This window comes from Sceloporus occidentalis, unplaced genomic scaffold, assembly GCF_023333645.1.
Source record: "Sceloporus occidentalis isolate IW3139 unplaced genomic scaffold, rSceOcc1.0.p SCAF_2, whole genome shotgun sequence".
In the NCBI taxonomy this organism is placed as follows: Eukaryota; Metazoa; Chordata; class Lepidosauria; order Squamata; family Phrynosomatidae; genus Sceloporus; species Sceloporus occidentalis.
In genome coordinates, this window is record NW_028316982.1 from 197,112,224 (window position 1) to 197,138,146 (window position 25,923).

The 25,923-nt window shown below is 37.1% G+C and overlaps 1 long non-coding RNA gene across 3 annotated transcripts in view; it reads right to left on the reverse strand.

The window, feature by feature from the left end:
- The window catches only part of LOC149319527 (uncharacterized), an 81,344-nt gene that overhangs the window by 18,304 nt on the left and 37,117 nt on the right, over window positions 1-25,923 (reverse strand). For all 3 annotated transcript variants that reach the window (XR_016279873.1, XR_016279875.1, XR_016279876.1), the window contains one exon: window positions 3,936-4,117. This is a non-coding gene — a long non-coding RNA (uncharacterized LOC149319527). The remainder of the gene's footprint in view (window positions 1-3,935; window positions 4,118-25,923) is intronic.

Below are 25,923 nucleotides of genomic sequence, written 5' to 3' on the forward strand. Positions count from 1 at the left end.
ACAGCTTTAGAAACACAAATACTATCTACTCAGCTATTAAAAGGGGAAGGTAAAAGAATAGTATTCACCTTACTTTGAAATCTGGAAATGTCAGCCAGTTCACAGTAGCTGCTTAGCATTCCAATCACCCACCTAGATGTGCATAATGTAACAGTGGATATACTTCTAATGGGAAATTTCTTGAACAGGAGTAGGCTGTTGCCTGCAGAGTAAGCATACCTGTAGCCATTTTAATGGCTTGCTTTCCCTGCTTTGTATGATGCCACAATACCATACAGCATGAATGCATTCACAGCGTTTTAAGCCCTTCTGGATGTGATGCTCCACAGGCTTTGTATGACATGGTTAAAAAACAAGAAGAAAAGAAAAGGAGTTCCATGTGAAAATAGGACAACAGTGTTGGTATGGTGACACTGAAACCAACTTATTCTACTCAAGGTTAAAAGATGGGAGGATGAGAAACTAAGGAACCAAAAAGTGTTATGAACAATAATAATAGGTAAAAGCAAGTAGCTAATAATATTTTTTAAAAACATAAAAATAATTCCTCTTGTCAATTAAGGCATAAGTGAAGAAGAAGATCAGGGTGGACTGCTATTAACCCAGAGAACCATTTCATCATCCCTTCTTTGACTGCTAAAAGAGATTTCTTTGCCTGCTGATAAGACAACTACTGCCTATCCTAGTATAGCTAAAGTCAACTGATCAACTAGACTGTCCTTGCATTATATTTCTACAAACTAAACAGGTGGGTATGTGCAAGCTATAAGCACTTACTGCTTAAATTTTAGTAGCTATTTCTTTTTTGTTTTCATTTAAAAAACTTTGTAGTGCAAAACAACTTAAAAGAGTGTGCATGGATGCTTGTGTATGTTTATTATAAAATTTGTTGTTTGCTGTATGCCTCTAAGTAATTTTTTTTATTTATGATGACACAAAGGCAGACCTATCATAGAGTTTTCTTGCCAAATTTCTTTAGAGGGAGTTTGCCATTGCTATCCTCTTGGACTAAGAGTGTGTAACTTGCCTGAGGTCACTCAGTGGGTTTTTATGCTCAAGCAGAGATTTGAACCCTGATCCAATGGAAGTAAAAAAAAATACAAAGTGGTATTTTAAACATTGTCTCTAAGGGCAAACACTTGTTATTTCAACCACGTGCATATAAATATATAAACTCCAGTAAGGTCTTGAGTTTCTAAGGAGTCCCTTTCAAATCTAATAACAACCAAGTAATAATAAATTAAGAGGAAGATTCTCATGACAAAGACCTTGGTTAAAAAAAAAAGTCACCACAATTACTGACAATGAGAACTTCAATAAGAACTGCAGAAAATTTACTCACTTTACTACACTTTAAACATTCACACAAACACATTTAAGATAGTAGAAAGGAGTGTGTTATGTATTCCTAATAATGAGAAAAGTTTTAAAAAGAAAGGGTTTAAAAATACTACAGAGACAGAGACACTAAATTGGATTGATCAGGCCTGGTTCACATAATCATCTTCTGCTCCCATACTGTGGATTTGAGGCAAAAAACTGAACACATAAATTGAGCAATTACAGACATGACAAGAAATACTGACTAGTGACACCCTTTCCAGATACTGTCCACTTGATGTATGTTAAATGACTGTTAAATAATTAAATATTACAGGTTAATCACAATTATTACAAAGGACAGGGATCTAATCTACACAGGTATTTTAAGAAAATTCCAGAGATTACAGTGTCTTCTTATCCACCTCATAAATCTGAGCTGGTATGCCTAAAGTTTGAGTTAATGGATACTATATTATCCTTGTTAAGAGCTAGCTCACTTGAAGTTACCTCTTACTAAAGGGACAACTGTGCTCAGGTACAGGTGAAGTATACGAGAATACACCCCATTTATTATATTTGATCAAGTTCAAAATTGCTACCAATGCAATTCAGCATGAAGCACATATACTTGCTGAAGACATTTTAATTCTGATCCTCCACACCACTCATAACTTTCATAAACTCTCCTCACTAGCAAAATTAATAAACAGTGGTTTTAATTAATTATGCCTTAAGTGTTTATCATGTTCAGCTATAAAGAGCATGAAGTAGAATGTGATGAGTCTTTATAGTAATGTAAGCCCCTAAAAATTGGGATCAGTGAATATAATTTCAGCAGAACATTTAATTAAATCCTCAATTTCAATAGTATTTGAAAAATGGCATTATGATTCCCCCCCCCCCAAAAAAAACTGTGTAGTTGTGTTTAAATACCTGTGGCTTAGAAATTGTGATCTACCAGTGCATCTGAAGAAATGGATACAAACACACTAAAGCTCATGCTAAAATAAATCAATACCTCATACAGACGCTACGATATTCCTATTCCCCTCTTTCCTTACTTTTCAGAACAAGATCATAGGACACATTTATTAAGCTATGAGCTGCCTTGCCAGCTGGAAGCAAGAATTTCTGAAAGTTAACACTAGACATAGGAAAAAATTACCTTTGTTTCTTTTATTGCTAAGTGAAAACTACTTATGGCAGAGACACTATAAATCCTCCCCAACAGTTTGCTTATGATTATCATGTAGCCTTTTCCCAGGTGTTCACTGGACACACCTTAACTAGAACAAAAATGATTGTCAAAGTGGAACTGACATTCTTCCTGAAGGGAATGGAGCTGTTAAAAATATATGCTTATCTGAAAGACTATTCTTTTATTACTCCTTTTACACAGCATTTCCTGCTAATTTTTACAACAGTTTTATTTACATAGCACTCTTTAATTTTTACTGAAAGCACATTCTCAATGGAGAAGAACCATTTTGAAAGTTGTTAAGAGAAACCACAGAACAGAAGTTGACTTTCACTGCTTTCTACAATCAGTCTTAAACACCACTAAAACAACCAATCGGAAATAAAAGCATAGTAACCATGTGGTTGGGGGTTGAAGGAAAAACTTGTTCAGAGACGTGAATTATCTTATCTGTCTTTTCCCATGGTACAGCAGCAATTATTCCATTGTCTTCAAACACAAAATTAAAGTGAAAATAAAAAATATTACTAAAGAGAAATTCATTGGAATTTTCTCTCTGATCCAAGGCATACTTAGCTTCATTGACTAATTGTTTCCTCAATTCATTTCAATGCAACATATTCAAAAGGAGAATCTGAAAACAAGCTAATGGAAGGAAGTATGACTAATAAAGACAAAAAACCCCTCTGTAAGCTCATGACAGTTCTATCGTACAGAGAAGCATATTAAAAAGTACTTTTTCAGGTTTTTATGAAAATTTCTTTTATTTTTCCAGATTATGTTAATCAAATAGATTTAATGTATTCAAATAGTTCCATTTTTAAAAAACATGAATTACAGATAACAATTCTTGTGTGGATGAAGTGTGCCCAGTACCAACTAATAGTGAAAATTCATCCCCAGCACCCACTTTACATTACATGATACAATGACATTTAAAGTTTTGGAAATGTGCTCTTAGCAGTAAATGTAATGGCAATAGTTAGTACATACAAGAAATAACATTTTTGCAAGGAGTACATTTGTCCCTCCAAAAAGGACTAACTACAAATTAATCCATGCATTAGGAAATAACTCTTCATTTGAAAAAACACAAAAAACAAACATCACTCCATTTGCCACTAATAAATGGGACAGGAAAAAATGGTAAAAATGTGTTTCTTCTAAAAAAAAAGTATTTCTAAATAATTTTGTTTTTCTCCCTGTAATTTCATGCCTCTCTAACAGCTGAAACATTCTTAGTTTAATAGAGAGAGATTAAATTATTATTCTCCACATTGTTAGTCACTTTTGGAGGCATCTATAAATTTAGGAATAATTCTTAATACAAATACACATGTATTTCCAGAAAGAAAAAAACAAGCAAACCAAAAAGGTCTGTAGCAGAAAAGATGCAACACCACTTTGCACTTACCGATCCCAAGTAAACAGTACTTCCTGGTGATCCACTTTACAACTTCCCTGAACAACACAAAATCCTTCACCACCACCACAGCTCCACAAGTGGGATTACAGAATGCTTTTGTCGGAAGGCAAGATGAAAGGGTTCCCTCCCACAGTCCTTTTCCAGAGGAAAGTGTCACCGGCACTTCATTCCTATGATTATAAAAAACACAAGCAACACAAAGTTATGAGAAAGGAAAATCAGCTCAAACAAGCTCCTGTCAAAGATTCGGAACTGCAGCCTTTGGAAATGGGTAAACAATCTTAAAGTGACAGTTACCCAACTCCTAGGAGACGCTCATTAATCCAAATTGGCTGCAGCTGGTTTTATTGTCTATCACTTGGCTTAGTCAAGCCCACACCAGCAGCAGCAGCAACAGTAGTGCTAAACTTCATCACATGTTGCTGAATCACCGCCTGGTCTCAGAGCATTATTACAGCCTACATGGAAGGAAGCAAGGGGAGTGAGTAAAGCTTCTACTGACTCCAAGGCAGGGAGTACTTATACAGGGCCGCCAATTAGCCCTTGCCCAATCACCGGCTGCAACTAGTTGCCTCCGTCACATGACAGGGCCGTCCCCACTACAGCAGAGAGATTTCTGAATTAGTTGGGGTTACACAAAGGACACTCATTGGGAGGGGGAAAGCAGTGAGTACAAAATGGGAACGCCCAGCCTGACTGCCAGGGCTTTAAAGCAGGAAACTCCCTCATCTCACACAGACACACATATTCAGGACAAGTTCTAGCACACTAGAAAGTCCACTGAAACATACACACACACACACACATGTATGCTTACACACACACTTGCACCTATTTGTGCCTCTCAACTCCAAAGCACCCAGCTTTCACTTCATTATTTAAACCCAAGTATCTGAAATGTTACCATGCCTTTTTCAATTCATTTGAACAGGAGGGAAAAAATTACAGCTTTAAGTAAAAGCCACAAATGATGCTGTTTTCTGCCTGTCAAAGGAAATAAACACAGCCATTTTCTTCATATAGCATGGATTTTAATCTGAGTATCTGCTTCTTGATTTTATATATATATGGGCAGATGACAGACCGATATGTCTTTGCTTACTGATTGATTTTGAAAGGCAGTGCCCGATTATTAATGGAACATATCTGTTCATTTTGTCCACTTCTCTTCTATATTTACTCACCACTAACAAAAGCAACTTAATAAAATTTTTAAAAGATCAGTCATTTCCCCTGTAAATTGCATAGAACATTGACCTATATAAGGTAAAAGGGCCAATTCAAAGCTTTGAAGGTTCAAAACATGTGACACGTGAAATTAGATTTGCATCGTGTTACTAGCATCCCATTGCTCCAGTAGCTACTATTAAAACTTGGATAACTCTTTAAGGCTTCTTCTTCTTCCTCTAGTTGGCCAACCCAATTTATAGCCAGGAAACTCATGCCAGGACAAACCATATGAGATGACTCAAAGTGCCTCACCCCCACAGAACAACAGGCCTCTTCAGCAGGGGAGAGCAGAACCCCTTCTTGGTATGACTCAGAGCCTTATTCCTTATATATTCAGAACGGACATGAAAATACTTTGGGATAGCCACACGGAAACTTACTATTCCAGACTAAATCAGGGCAGCTAATCCAGAGTAACTTGTTTTATTTTTTTTTATCATCATTAATTCCAGAGTACAAAATTAGACAAATATTTCTTCCCCCTCCCCCCCCCCCCAATAAGCCATAAAAAGATGCAAAGAATGCATTACTGCACTAGATCATTTTGGACACTTAACACTAAAACAACAACAACAACAACAACAACAAAACCCAAGAAACCTAACACATTGATTTAATAGGCACACAGCAAGTGCGTGTAAGTACCAACATGCACTAACTGTAAGTGGAATCCTCCCCCCAATGCTAATGCCACTGAGGAGAACACCTTTACTTTGGGATTTGTTTCTATTCCAGGAAAGTTTTATTGACACAGCCCAAATGCACAAAAGGTTTTACATTATTGCAACCATGTTACACATCACAGCTGCACAATCTACTTGGCTGTGCCACATGGTTGGTGCAGTGCTCAAATGTGGTCTACCAAGCAGCCTAGAGAGATAAGCATGGATTAAGGAGTACAGGACATACATTCTAAAATATACTTCAAAGACAAAGAATCCTAGATGGGATAAATACCAAGCAAATAGATACCCCTGTGATATATCAAGATTGTATTATTACTATTTTATACTCCACCCCTTTCTGTTTATTTTTACTTCAAGTAGTAGTAAACAAAAACTTAGTGCTTCTCAAAATTGTAACTGTTTCAAAGGCAATCAACATGTAAGAAAATTTGTTGTTGCTGTGTGCCTTTAGGTCATTTCTGACTTACAGCAACCCTAAGGAAAACATGTCACAGGGTTTTCTTGGCAATCTGTTCAGAGCTTTGGCTTTGTCTTCCTCTGAGGTTGAGAGAGTGTAACTTGCCTAAGGTCACCTACTGGGTTGCCATGACCAAGCCAAGATTCAAACCTGGTCTCGAGAGTCATAGCCCAACACTCTAGCCACTACACCACACGAGATCTCAAAAGAAATCTTAATAGAATACAAATATTTAATCTTATTGATTTCAGATAAAGTGCTTTTTAGAAATGAAAATATGAGAATAAAGGCAAGCTGATCTTTCAGTTTGTTTCTGTTAATAAAAGAAATACAGTACTATAAATTCTTCATATGTCAAGGTACGTCTTTAAAGTACCTGGAGCTACACAGAGACTGCAAACAGGCGAGGCACTTCTTTTAAAATCTCATATTAAGTTTTGGGCATAGTATTTCAGAAGTGATTCAGAGTAATTGGAATGGAAGTATTATTTCATCTTTACTAAGAATATTTGCTATAAAAATGAATGCAAATAAACCTCCAGTAGAATTTGCTTACAACTTTGAAGGACTGTATCAGAAACCCTAATCTCTTGTTCGACACATTATCCTTATTCATGACAATAAAACATGCGTATATGTAAAATATAATTTTAAGTGCAAACCAAATTCTTTAGGTGCAAGTTCTACATACATAACACAGATCCATCTATGTAATTTCAGGAATGCTCAGAACACTTCAAGATAAAAACCTAAAACTCATTAAACAACAACTCAGGAAAAGGGAATAAATACAGATAAAGCAAGCTTTGTAATATTCAATGAACCTCACTAGATTTTAGGGCAGGCAGCAGGGTAAAATAAACAGGCAATTAAGAAAATAATCCTCATCTTCCACCCACATAATCTCCACCACAAGAGAGAGCACTTTCTTTAGTATCATTCAACAAACTGTAAACAGTACACAGTGTAATAGTTAAGCAGTTGCCGAAGGGCATAAAAGAAACATAGGAATTACAGTGCAATTTTGAGCTCTCATTGCTAGAATGAACACAGTAGGATATAATGCATGTTTTTACACCAAGCAACATATAAAAGAAAAATGTATTAAATATTCAAAAAGCAATATAGCTTTCTGATTGCTGTACTATTAGAAAATTTCTCTCTTTGCTTTTATAATTTATTCTTTGAAGTATCCTGCGTCTAAAGATGTTGATAACCTAAAACTTGTATTTGCCTCATAATAATGATGCAAGTTCTATCAGAATATTAATTTGAATGTTAACAGAATTCTATAAGTCATGCTCCAAACAAATGCCTTGACCCCCACCTATATAAATATAATGAAACTGTGGACATTTTGCACTTCAAAATGGATAAACACAAGAAAATCATACACCATCTACAACTGAAGATCTGGGAAAGGTTGCAAGCAACTTCATGTCACCACAAGTCTCAATGATTCTCAACTCACAGCTGTTATTCTAGGTCACAGGGATAGCAACCAAGGAACTTGGCTCTAAAGCTAGAGGATGAGAGATCTGCTGCATGACATAATGACATGTTGTTGTGAATGAAAATTTGGTCCCAGTTAAACTGTTTTCTTGAATAAGGCCAGTGAAATGTGATACAAACTTTCAACATTTCAGATTCAAATAAATTCTGTGCAGAAAAAGACAGTTTTGAAGGGTACTTAATCAATATTCATATTGGCCTGAAAGAGTTCTTTCTCTTTAATTAGTAGAGGTCCAATGAAGCAAATTATAATTCACATTATACAAAAAATTCTTGGCTACAGTCATAAACATACATATTGGGCATAGTACCTCTGAACAAACAGTGAACAGACATACATTTGGGTTTGGCTATATCTATCAGCCTTCCTAAAAGTGACAATATCAGTCATTCCTACACTCAAGCAAACATTTCCTGGTGCATACTGGTTTAAATTGATGATGGGTCTGACTGTAAAGTGTTTTGCCATATATGGGATAATGATGTTGAAATAATATAACACTACAGGTAGTAACTAAATTAGTAAAAAAGGGAGAAGTATGGAGGAAAGTTACCTGTGCAAACCTGTTAAGACAATTCAGTTTAAACTTGAGGACTATTTCGTTATGTATATGGAAATATTCTAAAATCTGAAAAAATGCAAAATCCCAAACCTTCTGGTCCCAAGCATTTTGGATAAGGGATACTCAATTTGTCTAAACTTTCAGCTTCATCAGATATCTTGATGTATTTCAGCTATTAAGGGGCATGCCACAATAATAAGACTATTCATAAGGAAAGTCCAGTTAAGCTTAATTGAACTGTTACCTCTATAAGGAGCTATTAGACTTTCATCTCAAACAAGTAGTTTCATTCTAATAACCAAGAAACATTGTATCTGCATTCAGAAGAAAAGAGTTCATGGCTAGATGGAGTTGCCATTTGTTCTGGAAAACCAGGAAAATCCCAGATTGAAGGTACTAAAAAATGTCCTTGCAAGTTGGGTTGGTTGAAGCAGTAGATACCCACTTCCTCAAGCTGCAGGCAGCAACTATGGCAGTGACAGCAGGGATGCAGAAAACCATGTGAAAAGACAGGCCCTGAAGGAAGACTTTTCCATGGTGGAGGCTCCAGCTGGTACTGTGCATGCATGACAGAGCCAGAGCCCAGAGGGCAGGAAAGGAGAGGAGGCCAGACATGAGTGGGGATGCTGAACCCAGAGAGCCTTGTGAGTGTTTAGCTCTGCTCCTTGAGCCTAGGACTAAGTAGTGCCAAGGAACTTGGTTTCCAAGTAGCTGTGAGAGTAGCAGGTAGTCTCTCATGCTCTCCCAACCTAACCCACTGGCTAGGAGGAGAAAGGGTTTTTAAAAAACCTTTGAGAAGTTAGCTTACAAACTGCTCAAACTGAAATGAGTATTTTGGAGATAGCAGTCAACAATCATAGGGTCAAAAGTGCAAGAATTTTGAGATTTACAAAAATGAGAAATAATGATTTTCTATGTTTGTTGGTTTATTGGATCTATATTCTGCCTCTCTTCCAAAAATGGAATTTAAAGCAGATTATTGTTATATTGAATGAAAAAGAGAATTACACACAAATATAAAATAGAAATTAAATATACTAAAACAATTTAATACAATTTAAAGGATAAATTAAAAACTACTCATTTAAAAAATTCTCAGCACCGACTAGTAACAAGCTCCTTCCTCAGCAACTAGTCAATCACAAAAGGAATTTTTAAAAAGAAAGCTTTTAATGGCCATTTGAATGGCAATGAGGAAGTCAAACTAAAACCAGCACAGAACTACAAATTATCACTGAGCCTTGGTGAGGAGGGTGTCCCTGACAACAAAATATATTTATATATATGCTTGGGGCTACACAGACCAGTCTCTCCCCATTTCTTGCTGGAATTCCAAGCCTCACTTGGTATCAGAAAGCTGCTTTGCTTCCCCTCTTTATTTTCTTACCTGTCAAGTAGGGTAATGAAGGGGCAAGGAAGGAAAAAGAGTGATAGCTGGCAGGGTTGGAAGGACCAGCAATTGAGAGGGGGATTTAGCAGTGGAGGGGGTATATAAATGAGACTGGTGGGCTGGGAAAGAGTTTAAAATCTTGCTGAGGTGTCTTCATGGCAAGGAGGAGGAAAGTGTGATGGCTGGCAGAATTGGAATGGCTTTTCTTTTCCTCTCAAGTCACAAGAATGATGTTTATTAACATGTTTCATATTTCTATCCGTTGTAATGACTCTATGCTACACAATTAGGAAGTACAAGAAAACCCAGAGCTGTTATTTCATCTTTTGAGAGCTTGGTGCCCATTAGAAAGCCTGGCTTATGCAGCCAGGAAACTTCCCTGCCTCTTTCTTGCATGCTCATCATCCACCATAAGGAACTGCATAGAGCCTAGGCCAGTGATGGTCAACCTTTTAGAAGCCGAGGGCCCAAACTGCAACCCAAGACCCACTTATTTATTGCAAAGTGCCGTGTCCTTCTGGCTTTCCAGTAACAAACTCTGGCAAACTTTGTGCTGGGGCAACGGCACATGTGCCCACAGAGAGGCTCTGAGTGCCACCTCTGGCATGTGTGCCATGGGTTCGCCATCACTGGCCTAGGCTTTCAAATAGTGGGTGCACCAGCCAGGAGGGCATCACACTTTCTTAATGCGGGTTACCAACCTCAGGTGCTGATTAGCTCACTCTCCAGAGAGAGAAGGAATGTGGACTGCATTTTAATGTCCCTTTCAGCATCAGACCACATTGCAAGGAGAGAGGGGTGGGGGAGGATAAGGAGGTCAGGGTATGGTTAGAAGGCAGGGACAAGGGGGGTGGTTTTGGAGGGGGTTGGAGCAAAGGTCACTTCCCCCCTCCAATTGCTTACCAAAGCCAGCTGCTGTGGGTACAGAGCACCCGGCTTCACTAGGCAGTTAGCCTCTTTGGTGATTACTGCCCCAAACATTTCTCCCAGTGTACACACTTCAGGACAAATGGACATGCATGCTTTGGGAGAAATGGTTAGAGAAATGGTTGCTTGTCACTGTAACCATTTTTTTGGATGCATTTCTTTGGGAGAAATGGTTGGAGCAATGGTTGGTCATCACCTCAACCATTTCTCCTGGTGAGCACAGAGTTTTCTGGGTATTGTGAAGCTGCTGGCCCTGTGGCAAAGGGAGGTGACTCTCTGTACCACCTGTCAAGCAGAGCCACCAGAACCAGAAGGCAGGCCCTTCCCACCAGCAGTCACAATGGGAGTAGTTGCTGCTGCCCACAGCCTTTCCCAGATCTGGCAGAGCTGCTAGCCGGGCAGGAAAGAGAGTCACTATGAAAGTGTTCATACTCTTTGCAACTACAGTGCACCTGTGTTTTAGGTGGGTGCGGCATACGTGGCTTTCAGCATACACTGAAAGCTGCACCGGAAAAGCACCTTGCATGCCCCAGAAGAAGTAATGGGGCACGTGCCGCAGGCGCATGTCCCATTACTTCTAATGGGGCTCCAGCACACGTGGATTTCCCCTTATGTGGAGGGATTCAGAACGGATCCCCATGTAAGGGGAGGGCGCACTGTACTTATCTTTGTGAAACTGGCTTCTCAGCTCTGGTGGGTAGGAAGGGTAAATATTCTGCAAGATATGATGTCACCAAAGAAATGAGAGTTGTTTTTGCTAATATTCCTCCTCGTTTTAGTAAATCTTGTGCTCAGGAACATGCACATGCATTGCATCAAGTATAAACATTGTGTTGAGTACTGAATTCATTGCAATAAAAGTATTCTAATTTGAACAAAATTATTTCCTTGTAAAATGCTGAAGTATGAGTATACATAAATGTGTGAAAGAAAATACACAGACTAAAAAACAAAATATTTTTATGCATATACTATGTTAAATTATGGAGCAACATGCACATGTTGATGTAAAGGAGGGCCAGGAGAAGTTTGACAACCACTGGTATAAGAAAGCAAAGTCCTCCTCTATCAGTATCAGGCCACAAGTGAATTTCAGCAAGTGCAGTTTATCAGAATCTCTATAAGGGGTTCCCCTCCATCTATTTGGAGAAGAGTGCAATCCTCAGACAGTATCCCAGGGGGACATAGGAAGCAGCAGAGAGTCCCCCTCTTAAGATTTAGATTTAAACTTCACACTATATTAAATAGGTTGCATCCAGTTTAAATCAGTGTCTTTCCTAATCTACGATGCATGCTTATGATTTTGATCTGTATCAGGACTGTCTGTGAGATGCTAGCTATCCCCCTCCTCTTTTTAAATGCTATTGCTACTTAGTTTCCAAAATGTGATACTTTGTTGAGAGATGCCCTTCTGATATCATTTTTTTTTAATTGGGGTGGCTGTCAGGAAGTTTTTAAAATTCCTTTGTGCCAAATTAGTTGCTGAGATGTGAAAATAAATATACTTGGGATTCTTTTCTCCATGTAAATATTGTGATCAACATTTCACATATATCTATTTTACACTGATTAAATCCTTCATCTACCTTGGATAATACAAATCTACTGAGAGTCAGAAATGAAAATGTTTTCTCCTCCCACCCAAGTCCACTTGTATAAAGAAGCTTAAAGCTGAACTACCATTTGTTTTTCTCTACATGATGTAAATGTTTCAAATAAATGGCTATTTCATTGTTTTATGTTGTTTTATTTCAATGTCTCTTTTTTATGTTGCCAGATATCTTGGGGTTCCCATTATGAGACAAAAGTCTTTCTTCATTGATACATGTTGTTAATCAACACACACATTTAAGAGAAGATTTTGATCATTTAGAGGAGCAACAGGAAGAAGATTCACTGAAGTATTCTAGAACTCCTAAAAATTCTCCAACTTAAGCAAAAACCACTTTTTTTAACCTGAAATTCTCTGTACATGCTGGGTAAGAGAAGCCTCAGGAAGAACTGAGTGTAGATTCAAGGTTTTCAGCTCACATTCCCATTTAAGATACTCTCAAGAATGCAAACTTTACTAGAATAATCTATTTTACAAGGGCATTTCTTTACCAAAACAAGTGTCACATTCTTTTGGTAATATGAAGACTCTTCTGTCTCTCATCTTGAAATGGTTGGGTTTTTTTGTTTTAAATTCATCACTAATTTTGGGAAACAGGCTTCTATTTAAAATAGTCCCATTTTTAAAAATTCTTTTCACTATTAGCATTAATAGCTTTCCATAAAGAGATGCTGGGTGCTTAAGCTATATTCAAACTCCACAACCAGCTGAAATCTCTAGAATATATTACACTATGACTTTTCATATTATTTTTAACGAAGTACAGCTGCTTGTTACTGCTGCTACTCCTATTACTGCCTGTGAACAATAATACTTTTAAACACATGACTTAACTATCATAACCCCCTGGAAACATCAGTTTCTTTCACCCTTCTTTTCTTTTCTTTTTTTAAAAGCTACTTGATAAAGAATTTCAGCCTGAAATTTTATAAATACTGTATATAGCTGGGGAAAGGGAGAGCATTCAGAGTGTGAGAAAGGGTAGCTGGAGAGGAAAGAGCTTTATGCCAAGAACTTAATCATAACCACGTGAGTAATTCAGGTTTGGGGGTGGGTCTTTTTTTCCTATTTTAGAGGTATGAATCAAATTAAGTTTGTTTTGCAGTGGGTGAAGGAAGGCAGAATATAATACTATGAATCAGAATGATGAGCAACTATGTGGCACAGACAGATTGATCAGCATTAGTGCCTTTTGTCTCCGAGGTTCAGCCATATGAAGGCATCTTTATAAGCAGGCAAGTTACCCACTTTGGGTTCTCGAGTTCTGAGCTTAGCTACAGTCCCCCTCTCCTGCACGCACACACACACACACACACACACACACATTTTTTTAATGCTATGGATAGCTACTACATCTTAGTTTTCAGAATGGGATACCTTATTGGGAAATGCCCTTTTGCCTGGTTCTGGAGTACAGAAAGTATTGCTAGTAACAATCAGAAAATTATAGGGCTATGTTTCATTCTGCCTCTAGCAATTTGAAATTTGTCCAGTTCTGAACTGAAGTCAAACTATACCAAATACAAGTTTCCAAATATTTAGAGGAGACAGCTTATTATTCCACCAGTGACTATCTTTTTAATGACATACATACAGACACATGCAAAGGAAATGTTCAATATTACTTTGTCTTGTGCACACGCACACACACAGCCTATGCTTGATTCTGTTTAGAAGTGGTCTCGTGAGCCTTTTAATGTTTCTAATTACTTAGCTCTTAATGAGACCAATGGATAATAATAATTCTTCAGCTGTAAATAAAACAACATATGTGAAGTCAAAGGCTTGAAAGATAGAAAGATCCTATTGGGAGAAGGAACCTTTTGCAACTCAGCAGCTCTTTAAGTACTTATTCTCAGAACAATCAGAGGCCATTTAAACAACCATTTTTAAAAAGCCACAGTATATGGTCACATCATATCTGTTCCTCATAGATTCAAACCACAGTATGCTACACTCAGAGAGAGTGTGCACCACACTATAACAAATAATTCAAGATGGGCAAGCCATCCAACCCACATGGTACAGAGGGAGGCTAAAAAGAAAGTCCCCCAAAATAGAAAAACACTAGACACAATTTTGCCAAAATTCAGCATTTTGACATGTTATTGATTTCAGTTACTCTTATGCTTAAACTCTCTTCCACTGAAATCTAAAAGGACTTGAATGGGCTGTACCCCAATAAAATAATGTATTCCTATAAGACACTGCAGTTGCAAATACACTGCTTGAATAGGTAGCAATAGCTGCAACTACCCACTGAAGCCAAAGTTCAACACACACACAAAGAGAGAGAGAGAGAGAGAGAGAGAGAGATGACTGTGGGCTTCTCATTATCTTTTGGTCTAAAGTTCTTGTGAAGAAAAATTAAAAGGGGGGTGGAACCATTCCATCCTTCTCTTGGGAAAATGGCAAGATAAAAATGCAGCAGATTATTTCTTTAAAAATCAGCAACAAATAGCATAATATCAAAAAGAACTGTGGCTGGCATCACAAGGAAAGCCAATATGGCACTCAAGAGCCGCCACCACCAGGTAAAGCAGTCTAGGGGCATTACACAGCACTAGAAACTACTATTTACAATTCGGAATACTAAGAGCATTTTGCTTACCATGGAATAAACTATCAGGTACCCAGCTAATACTGGCAGTTACACCTTTCAGAATGGAACTGAATCTGGCAGGCAAATCACTGACATAGTGGTGCCATGGTGTCTGCAATGGTTTGCATTTTTCTCTGTCACTTTTTGAGAGAGAGAGAGAAACCCAGCAACCTTTTCTGTATTTACCTAGGGTCCAGTCCCTAATGTATGCATGACTGTACACACTGCTGGAAAGAGACAGAATCAAAACAGCCCATGAGCTTTGCTCTAACACAACAAGAGAAAATTAAGCCCCCTGATTTTCTGCAGGTCCTGGAAAGGGGGGGGGGGACAGAATGCATATCCAATACTTATCATAAAGTTATGTGGCTTTTACAAGTTTGGTTCAAGAACAGAAAGGCATGTATCTTTTCAGACTTTACACAAATGCTTATAGGTGATTTTGAGAAAAAGACCCATGCCTTTTCTATGACTGCTTCATTTGGTCTAACATTGTGGGGAATTTAATAGGTGAACATGACTTTTTCTGCCATCCAATGTATTCTATATCTCTGAATGGCTATAGAGGACTTCTACCTATACACAGAAAAGCAACTGATAGAATAATTTCTACTTAAAAGCAATACTTTTAGTTTTTGAAACAGATCAACAGCAAAACAGAAAAACCTCGTTTTTGTTTATGCCACCCAGACTGAATGTGTGGTTATACATGCAGGTATCTGGCAAAAGTTAAGCCACAAGTATGTAAGTACCACTGTGAATAAAAAAGATAACATTTATAGTTTGCTTATGTTGTGTGCTAACCACCACAAAGCTCTAAGCAATGATATCAAAGCTGAATCTGTAAAAATTATCTATATGTCTTGAATCATAATTTTATTCAAAAACATCACTTTGAAAAACCTAATAGAAAAAGGTTACACAGCTTACAACTGTTAATCATATGTACATGTATCAATCAAGGACAGCTCCAGGGTACAACCACACATCTATACCACAAAGTAATGAAACAAATCACAGCATCATTAAGTAAAGTGGCATGATATGGCATTTTGACCAGTTGAGGGAAGCTGAGATCACAATTCCATAATGAGATGTGTTTTAAAATCTCTTTTAAAAGGTTCAGAGGGTTTTTAAAAAGTATGATATACTATTAATACAGGACCAAAGAGACTAACTTTATCTATTATTATATAATGGACCCAGTATTTGTTTATATGACAGGAGAGGTTAGAGTTCAAAATGTATGACTAGTAGCGAAGTCATATATTACCACGAGTTGCCATTCAAATTATATGAAGAAGTTTTGAGAGGACTGTTTATAGGATACATAGTTCTAGGTTAATCTCTGGTTAGAGTTATCAAGACTGAAGAACAAATTTATAGCACACTGTATTCAGTGGGACTTACTCCCAAATTAATATGCATAAACCAAAGCCAAAAATGCTGAACTGTATAGGTTTTCAATAATGAATTAGAGTGCAAAAGACACACACAAACACAAATATCAACATGCCTAGTAGACTAAAGTTATTTGGCAATCAGATACCCTAATGGGGAATAATTCTCCTTAGCTATAAAATGATGAGATCTAATATCTTCAGTCTGATGCAGGAACAGTATATGCGACTGGTCAGGGACAAGAACTGATGCAGAGTGATTGACTATAACAGGGAAGAATGCTTAAGAGATGAATAACAGAATATCAATCATATTCTAAGGATATTACTGAAGGGAAATCACGAAGAGCAAGACTAGGATGAAGACCAAAGCACAATCAAATAAAGCAAATTAATAAGCAAGAAGGGGGTGGAGACACATGTAGACCTGAAAAGGCTTGCAAAAGGCAGAAAAGCCAGGGATAGCTGTTGGAGACCAATCAACGCATGAGAGGCAAATTCTTGAAATTCTTATTATTCCTTTAAACTGAGAAATGCTATGTGCTGAGGAAGGGGGAAACACTAGTACCAACAAGCTGTTCACTATTTCAGAGCCAAATATTGGACACAGATCACATTCATAACTGCAACAACCTCAGATTTACAAGCAAGAAAATGCATTTAGAAATGTTTTTAATGGAAAATTAAATGATAAGTTATCATAATATAATACAGAGAAAATGTCTGCTTCCAAGCTGTACAGTATTTGCATGCACTGGTCATGGGGGAGAGAAATAGAGAGCTGTAAACAAAAAGGATGAGACCTCTCCAAGCTGGGGCCCTCCAGATGTGTCAGTGTCAGATTTTGGACTTTAGCTCCCAGAAGCCTCAGCCATGTTGGCCATTCTGGGAGCTGAAATACAAAATCCCTTAAAGGGCACCGTTTGGGGACCACTGTGCTAGACTATAGCTTCCATCATTCTCCATCTGCATGGGCATTGGACTTTCTGGCAGGATGGTGTCTAACACATCTGAAAGCCTGTGTGCGTGTAGAAATAACCCTATTATGCAATATTTACAAGGCAGTTTGCAACAATCATCTGTAGTACTGGTATATATAACCTTATTAAGATCACTTCACCGGTCTCCACAATCAAATTTACAACCTGTTTATCCATCTTCATAATTCCTTTGTGACACAGTCAGCATTTAAAACTGGGCTCAACAACCCCTTCCTGGTGACCACCATGCTTTTGTTTTGTTTTTTAATGTTAACTGGCCCAGGCTTATTTACAGGCTGTTTCTTTAAAAGGGGCTGGAAGAAAATAAGATGAAATGCTACCATGCCCACCCACTTCCATTTAAAACTGGCTGGCTAGACACTCCCCACACCCAGCAATATGAAATCCACCCTTCTTTGTAAACCTTGTACATTAGGTGATGGAAATTCAGGATATGAAACCACAGCAGCCCCTAAGCCATTGCTAGAAAAGCTATCACATGGCATTTTTGTGACCTCTACCCACTTGATCATACTTCCCCCTTATATCCTGTGAGTGGGCTGGCTAATCGAGTCAGCACTTCCCACAGCTCTTGCAGACTGCAGTAGACGCCCTTATCCTGGAAATTACAAGTCCTGGTCTTTTAAACATTCCATTCTTCTCTAATACCAACATTTCCTGCTCTCCTTCCCTTCCAAACATCAGGTCTTTCAATACCACCCTCCCTACTCCTTAATGCCTTTATTTAGCTATTTAGCTCATTGCTTAAAAGCTATATGGTCCATGTCTTAAGTAGTCTTTACCCCTTCTGTATTTTGTAGGACAGCAATGGAAGACTTCCTTTACTCAGAACACTCACATTCTAAATAAAAGAGCTATCCCTATTTGGGAATTAGTAAAAATTAGCAAATCACTTACCATTAGTAATGGCTAGATAAAATACGCACTGTATGATTCACAGACTACTGTTAGCCTCCTGTCATATTTGTTAGACATCCTGGGCACCTTTTCCCCGCCTTTTCTGTCTCCTTGCTACTGTGTTGTATTTGAAATATATGTTAAATCACTAGGCAGTTTTTTAAAAGAAAAATACTGTAATGGCTAGCTAACATTTTTACATAACAAAGAATTGTAATATTCCCATAACTATTTTAGATTAGTTAACCAATGGCATTTAGTGATATAAAATTATTTTTAATATATGCCTACAGGAGTATCAGTTTTTAAAAAAATAACCAAAACTTTTTGAAACTAATTGAAGTACATTATTAAGTAACAGTCTAAATGGTAATGAGATATCCAGTTTGTAAACACCTCAAGCTACAAATTTTTGTCTTCACATTTTCCCGTTTGGAAAAGCGTTCATGGTTGCAAGTCTAGACCAATGAACATAAGCGCTTAACAGGTCATGGAACATATTTTGTTCCGTCTATTACAGTTTTCCTTTCCTTTCCTCTTCTTCTTCTTCTTTTTTTTTTACAACCAATACAACATGTTGGTACCATCATTAAAACAATAAACAATATTGACTCTGTTACAATTATAACAACTAAAAGCATGGAGCAACAGAAGCAATGGGGAAACTTAGGTTTTCTGATCATTTTCTATATCATCTTGAAGCTTTGTAATTTGTAAAAGAGATATCCAATCATCCTGTGTTTGATATATGGCCAGTCTTACATTTGTTTATCATATTTCTATAAATCATATATTTTTATTATTTCAAAAACCCTCCAAACCAAAGATTTTGCCTCCCACATATTTATATTCCACCTGAATTTTCAAACCATAATGTAATGCTTTCAGTGATTTAAGACTTTCTAGTATACTGAACAACCTTATAGACACGTGCATGAGAGAGAGAATAAACACAAGGGAAGGATGAATATATGATGGTAATACCGTAATATTTTATCCTGATCTTCAAGTACTGAAGAAGACCCATACCCCTAAAATTACCCGAGTGAGGCAAGGCATCATCATGTCTCTTTGGCTGATTAAGAAATGAAGCTGACAGCTAGCCTGCCCAAGGCCATTTGGTGATCTGTGGCTGAGCTAAAATTTTAATCCAACCTCCCTCAAACATGCTGTCCCCTCAGAGTCAATTACAATTCATGATGGACTGGCTATCAGGACTTACGGTGGCAGAATCCATTGTTTCATTTCAGATCATATGTCAAGCCAAGGATTGGAAATTTAATTTTTGAATGCTTCTCCACATAAAAGTCCCCTGAAAGCAGCAAACTGACATAGCAGGAGGAAGGCATGGCTAGAAATTCTAATATCGATATGTGTGTGTGTGTGCATCCCATACAGGCCAGAGTTACAGAAATGTTTTTAACTGTTTTTATATTGTATGTGATAGTTCTTGTAGATGTACACCGCTTTGATCTCAAGGAAAAGCGGTATAAAATTAAACAGTTTATTATTATTATTATTATTACAGATAAGTTTAAAAAATAATGTACCGCCTTCAAGTCTGAAGCAGTAAGATTTGTACCATCTCATTTTTGTTGTCTGAATAGACCAAGAAAATGTTGTTGCATATAATTCAGCTAATATTACAACATTAAATCCAGGTATTCTAACCTCCTCTACACCCTAAACACACTCTTATCATTTAATGCTTCTATTCAACATGAAATTTTAAGGTATACATGTATGTTATTGCAGAATAAATTATAGGGTGCTCCCCGATGGAGGGCTCCTATCACTAAGACACTATATAGCTATTCTGTCTCCCCCCCCAAACACACACACATTTTTTCTGCCAACTAAAAAAAACAAAATAACTGGGAAACACAGATGAACACTGAGGAAAATGGTATCTGATTCCATAAATGAGTCAGTGCAACTGTACAGTACATAGATGTCTTAGCTATAGCCTTAAAGAAATCAATGTGCTTACTTGTGTGTTTCTATAATCCACTGATACATCTAACATTATTTGCATTATGGTTCCTTTCCTTAAAACCCAATGTACAGATACAGACAAATACACACAATCTGCTTTATTTATTAGCTCTACAGGCATTTCTTAATAGCCACCATACAATAATTCTTCACAGCAATGATTTCTGGTAGCAGGGATGGGGACTTTGGGATCCTACAGATGGTTTTGTTCACAATTCCCATCAAAGCATGGCCAATGATACAGGATTATGGGACTCCATCGGGAGAGCTGAAGGGATCCCTATTTAAGGGATGCAGTTTTATACCTATTTGTAAGGCATTTGTAATGTTGTTGTATACCTTCAAGCCACTTCTGACTAAGACAACCTTATCATGGGGTTTTCTTGGCAGGTTTCTTCAGAGGGAATTTGCAATTACCATCCTCTGTGAAGGTGAAAGAGTGTGACATGCACAGGGTGACCCACTGGGCTTACATGGCCATGCCAGAATTCGAACCCTGGTCTCCAGAGTCACAGTCTAACACTGAAACCACTATACCATGCAGGCTCACTAATCTATAATATACCATTGTAATTTGTGTAAATAGCAGATTGCTTCAGTTAATTTCATACTGGAGTGCTCCAGCATTAACAGTCAAAGAAAATAATGGCAAATGAGGTTGTTCTTTGTCCTCATTTTCATGCACATACATTCAGATTATGTAAAGTGATGAGCAGACAATATGATGTTCTGCTACTACCACATAATGCCTGTTGTGGCAGGGGCCTGATTTTCCCTTCTCAATACTTGTGTGTCATGACCAATGATTTACTGCAGCAAAACACTGGTAGTTCAAAAACCCGTCTGAGCTTAATAGGATATAGAGCCAACAGAGGGTTGTTGTTTTTAGCTTTGCCCTTTCTTACTTTTTCTTTGGCTACTCATAGCTCCAAATTGTGGGTCTTGTGTAAACCATATTTGCTTTTACAAAGGTTAAATGATTAGTATGAATGGAAGCTTGGAATCCTTCATGAAAACTGGCATTAAACATTAACATGAAACTATTTAGATTGCTATATATTTTTGTTGCTGTATATTCCTTGAGTGCAGAAGCAATTGGTTTCTAAAACCAGTAAGAAAAGACATGAAACAATTCTTCTCTCAGTTCATTATTTACTACGGAATGAATAAGTACTCCTCACATTAATTCTAAAAGCTACAGAAGACACAACAAAATCCAAAGATTAACATGTGAGAGAAGAAGGGAGCATGTTCCAGATCATGGGGCAGAACTTTGTTGCACATTACTTAAGTTTTACCTATCCTATGATGTTAAGACACCATGAGAGTCTAACATTCAACATTGTTGCATCTTAGGACACACTTTGGACTTCATTTAAGCCCTAACTTCATGTTATAGCAGTTCATTGCCTAAAAGGCTGAGTCAGTCTTGGATTACATAAAAAATTAACTTTTCCCCTTTGCCATTTACCTTCTATTTCTTCCAATTCATACTTTTAATATACTTTTTTTTTAAAAAAATCTTGTTTAGTGTGTGCATACATATCAGTAGTGGTAATTTTATACTCTAGGTATAATGGTCTTTAGATAGCAATACACCTTACTTCATGTTGTTGTGTGCCTTCAAGTCATTTCCAACTTATGTCAGCCCTAAGGCCCATGGGGGTTTCTTGACAAGATTAGTTCTGAGGGATTTGCCTTTGCTTGCTTCTGAGGCTGGGAGTGTGACTAGTCCAAGGTCATCCAGTGGGTTTCCACAGCTGAGCAGGGATTTGAACTCTGGTCTCCAACTCTCAAACCGCTACACCATGCTGGCTCTCTGCCCATTACTTCACTTCCTTTAAAATGTGGTAAAGAGAATCCCTCTATGTTCAGGAGACATTCTGCTCATTCTGTGAATAGGACCTTGGACCTCTACTTCAGATTCCTGTCCTGACACCACCAGTATTGTTGGCACTGTTGGTGCTTTCAAAAAAGTATTATTTTTTTTACAAGTTAACTACAGGATTGCCTCCTGCCATATAATCCGCCATGTGCACTCAAGTCCTCTGGTGCACATTTACTCTAGTCAGCCAGGACTAGGTTGGCAACTATCAGCCAGAGGACATTTTCTTCATATACCCCCTAAACTGTGGAATGACCTGGGATTCAAGAGCTGAATACGCTGTCTCAGTTTAAAAGAACATTAAAGACCAGTCTCTTCCAGCAGGCTTTTATCCAGATGGTTTTTAAACTGTGAATTTTAAATGATGAATTTTAAATGTGGATTGCTTTAATATGTGCGGATTACATTTGTTCTTTTAAATTGATCTGTGTTTTAACTGATGTGTTTTATCTGTTAACTGTTGTTCCCTGCCTCAGGCAGGTAAGGAATATAGTAACAACAACAACAACAACAACAACAACACAACCTTTCAAGCTGGTGCTGGACAAGAATTTTATGTTATCAGCAAAAATGACAGTCAGTGCCTACATGGATTGGGTCCAAGTTACCTATGGATCACCTTCTCCCATATAATCCCCCCCCCCTTTTATGCTCAGGTCCTTTGGGAGACATTTACTCCAGTTAGCCAGCACTAGGTTGGCAACTATCACCCAGAAGACATTTTATTTAGCTGCCCCACACTGTGGAACAACCTGTTGGAAGAGATTTAACAGCTGAATATGCTGACTGAATTTAAAATAGCATTAAAAGCCAGTCTCTTCCAGCAGGGCTATTGAGATGATTTTTAAATTTTGAATTTTAAATTATGAATTTTAAACAATGAATTGATTGTTTTAATATGTATTAGTCTTATACATTCTTTTAAACTGATATTATGTGTTTGAACTGATATGTGTTGTACTTTAATCTGTTGCAGTTCCTCACATCGATCCATGGTGAGAAGTGGTTAAGAAATAAATATTTTATATTATGATTAATATTATTTTATGTGCAAGGCAACAGATGTACACTAACTATATGATGCACTGCACTAGATGGCATTCCAAAGAATACAGACAAGTCAAATAATCATTAAATGCATGCATTTATTTTCTTTTGTAGAAGGCAATTTTTAGAACATCTTTATGGACAAAGCAGTACTTTGTAGCATGAAACACCCAGATTTACTCTGATCAAATCTATATAAAGATTTTAATTTTTGAAATTCATGAGGGTGATAGTTGTCACATGAATTTGCACAGATGTTTACTTAGAACTGCTTTAACACTTCTTTGAAAGCAATAATTTGTTTATTTATTTTTAAAAAAAACATTCCTTAATTTGTGTGACAACCCACTACATGTTTATTTACTTTATTTACAGCAGGTTTTCACCTGTTAAAGGACATTTGTCTCACTTTCATTCTAATTCTTGAATATTCATCACTAGTACCCCAAAACATCAATTACCAGACTTTGCAAAGACTGTTATCATAAACAACATATATTTTAATTTTACTAGGTAGTGAACTATTACTTTCAAAATTGTGGTAGGATAATATGAACATACTCATTTATATTGCCTTACAGCGTTATAAGGCTACTCCTAACGTGGTTCACACAATTATTATTTTTTTGAATTAAGAATAAAATGTGAATTTAAAATTGAATTGTAAGAAACAAACACTAAACAGTTCACTTTAAAAAGCCAGAAATGTAAATAATGTAATATTATTATATCTTTTTTAAAAAAACAACAACCCAGTCCCCTTGTATCAAACAAGTAGATCATATTTTTAGAACATTAAAATGGTGCAAACACAACCAAACACCAAAATAAATGATTATTTTAAACAGTATGTTCCAGTATATATTGAGAAGAAAAATCTTTTTAGGTAAGCAGAAATACACTCCTATTTTCATTACTATTTCTGTCCCTACACCTATTTTGAGCATAATTCAAGTATATAATCATGAATGATCTTGTTTATACATGCTATAACTGAATGAATCCAGCAAATATACATGGGACTAATCCGCCCGCCTGCCAGGAATTCCCCTATAGAGACTCATGAAAGAATAAAGAGAAAAAAGAAAATTCTCTTGTTTGACAAAGAAAGTTTTGCTTTGTTATATAAAAATGGACTATTTGAACTTTATCTGCTCTCAAGAACATCTTCTGATCTCAAATTTATAGAGTTTGACCTCAATTCTTACTTGCTTTTTTCAGACAGCTCTTTACCACTGCTCTGAGGTAGCAGCACATGAAAATGTGGGTGAAAGAAAAGTCATTTATGTTGTAGAAAGTAGTGTGCGCCATGCTTTCCCTTAGGTAACATAACTATAGCTGTTCTCCTTCCTTCTAGTCCCAGATGCCCTCTCAAATTCACAGAAGCTGATTTCCTTTCCCTTCTCTGGAGCTGCAGAAGTAGAAAACAATTCTGCCTTCAGGGTTTCAAAAGGGGTTTTCATTTCTCTGCTAAACTACTTCTTGCTGAATACATGACATAATCAACTGGACTGTGTTGACCACAGCTATCAATTTAAATTAAGCAACCACTTTAAAACACCTTAAACTTCTGAAAAACAATGGATACCAAGCTAAGCCCTTGGTTATCATGCTGGTTAACATCTGCTTTTCAGAGTAAAATGTCTACAATTCAACATACATTTAATGAAAATCATTAAAGTATTAATCATGGAGACATACCTTTCAGTACAGCACACTCTGATGGACTTGTATAAAAATGAAATAACCTCCAAAAACAAACTCCTGTTGTCACTTCAGATGTTACACTGCATTATCTGACATTTGTTCCAGACTCTTCACCATGGGAATTCACAAACAGAATATAGTCTTTGTTGAGGATCATTCACTTTGGTTCTACTCTATGACTCAGATGGTCTTATTTATCTCTAGCATCCACTCCTGGAAGTCTGGTGATTGACTCATGGGTGAATGTTGTCCTGTCATTTGGGAATCAGTTTACATAGCTATAATTCATTCTTGAAACAGAAAACTTTCTTTCAAACACTTCCTACATACTCTTTCAAACACTTTCCATCATACAACAGGTAACAAGAGGCTGCCTGGAATAACGACTCACAAAAACAAGACACCAAATCTGCAGTCACTTCTGTATCATTATGATTAATTTAAAAGCCACATTATATCTTGGGACCACAGTGTACATTATCTCACATAACATAACACAAAATGCACCAACAATTGTTATGTTGGTGAAACAAAGCAGTGAAGTGAATCAAACCACTGGTCTAACTAGCCCAATTTTGCTGACACCAACTTGGTAAGCTCTCTCCAGGCACAGCTGTTTTCTAGTTTACCTGGAAATACCCAGGATTTAACATGCAACCTACTGCATACAAAATATGCACTCAACAACGGAATTGTGAATTTCCCATCAAATTTCCCTTTTATTTTTCATGATGACAAATAAACCCTATTCTGAAAATTACAAGAATGAGATTTACCAGTCTAAGTCTCCTTTGAATTTTGATTCTCCTCTTCAGACACTGTGTAACAGTTTTCAAAAGATGCTTGGATAAGCATAGTAATGGAAAATGTATTAAAGTTTTGTAATAATGGCTGAAAGCCCACTGCAGAACACATTTGTGATACTACCTCTTCTTCTCTTTTCTTCATATTCCATTTCTAAATCCATAATTTCCAGAAAGCCTTTGACAGAGATCCTTAGTTCTCATGCTCTTCAGAAACTAAGACAAACCATCATGCATTCTTCTATTTACCTTCATGTCATGA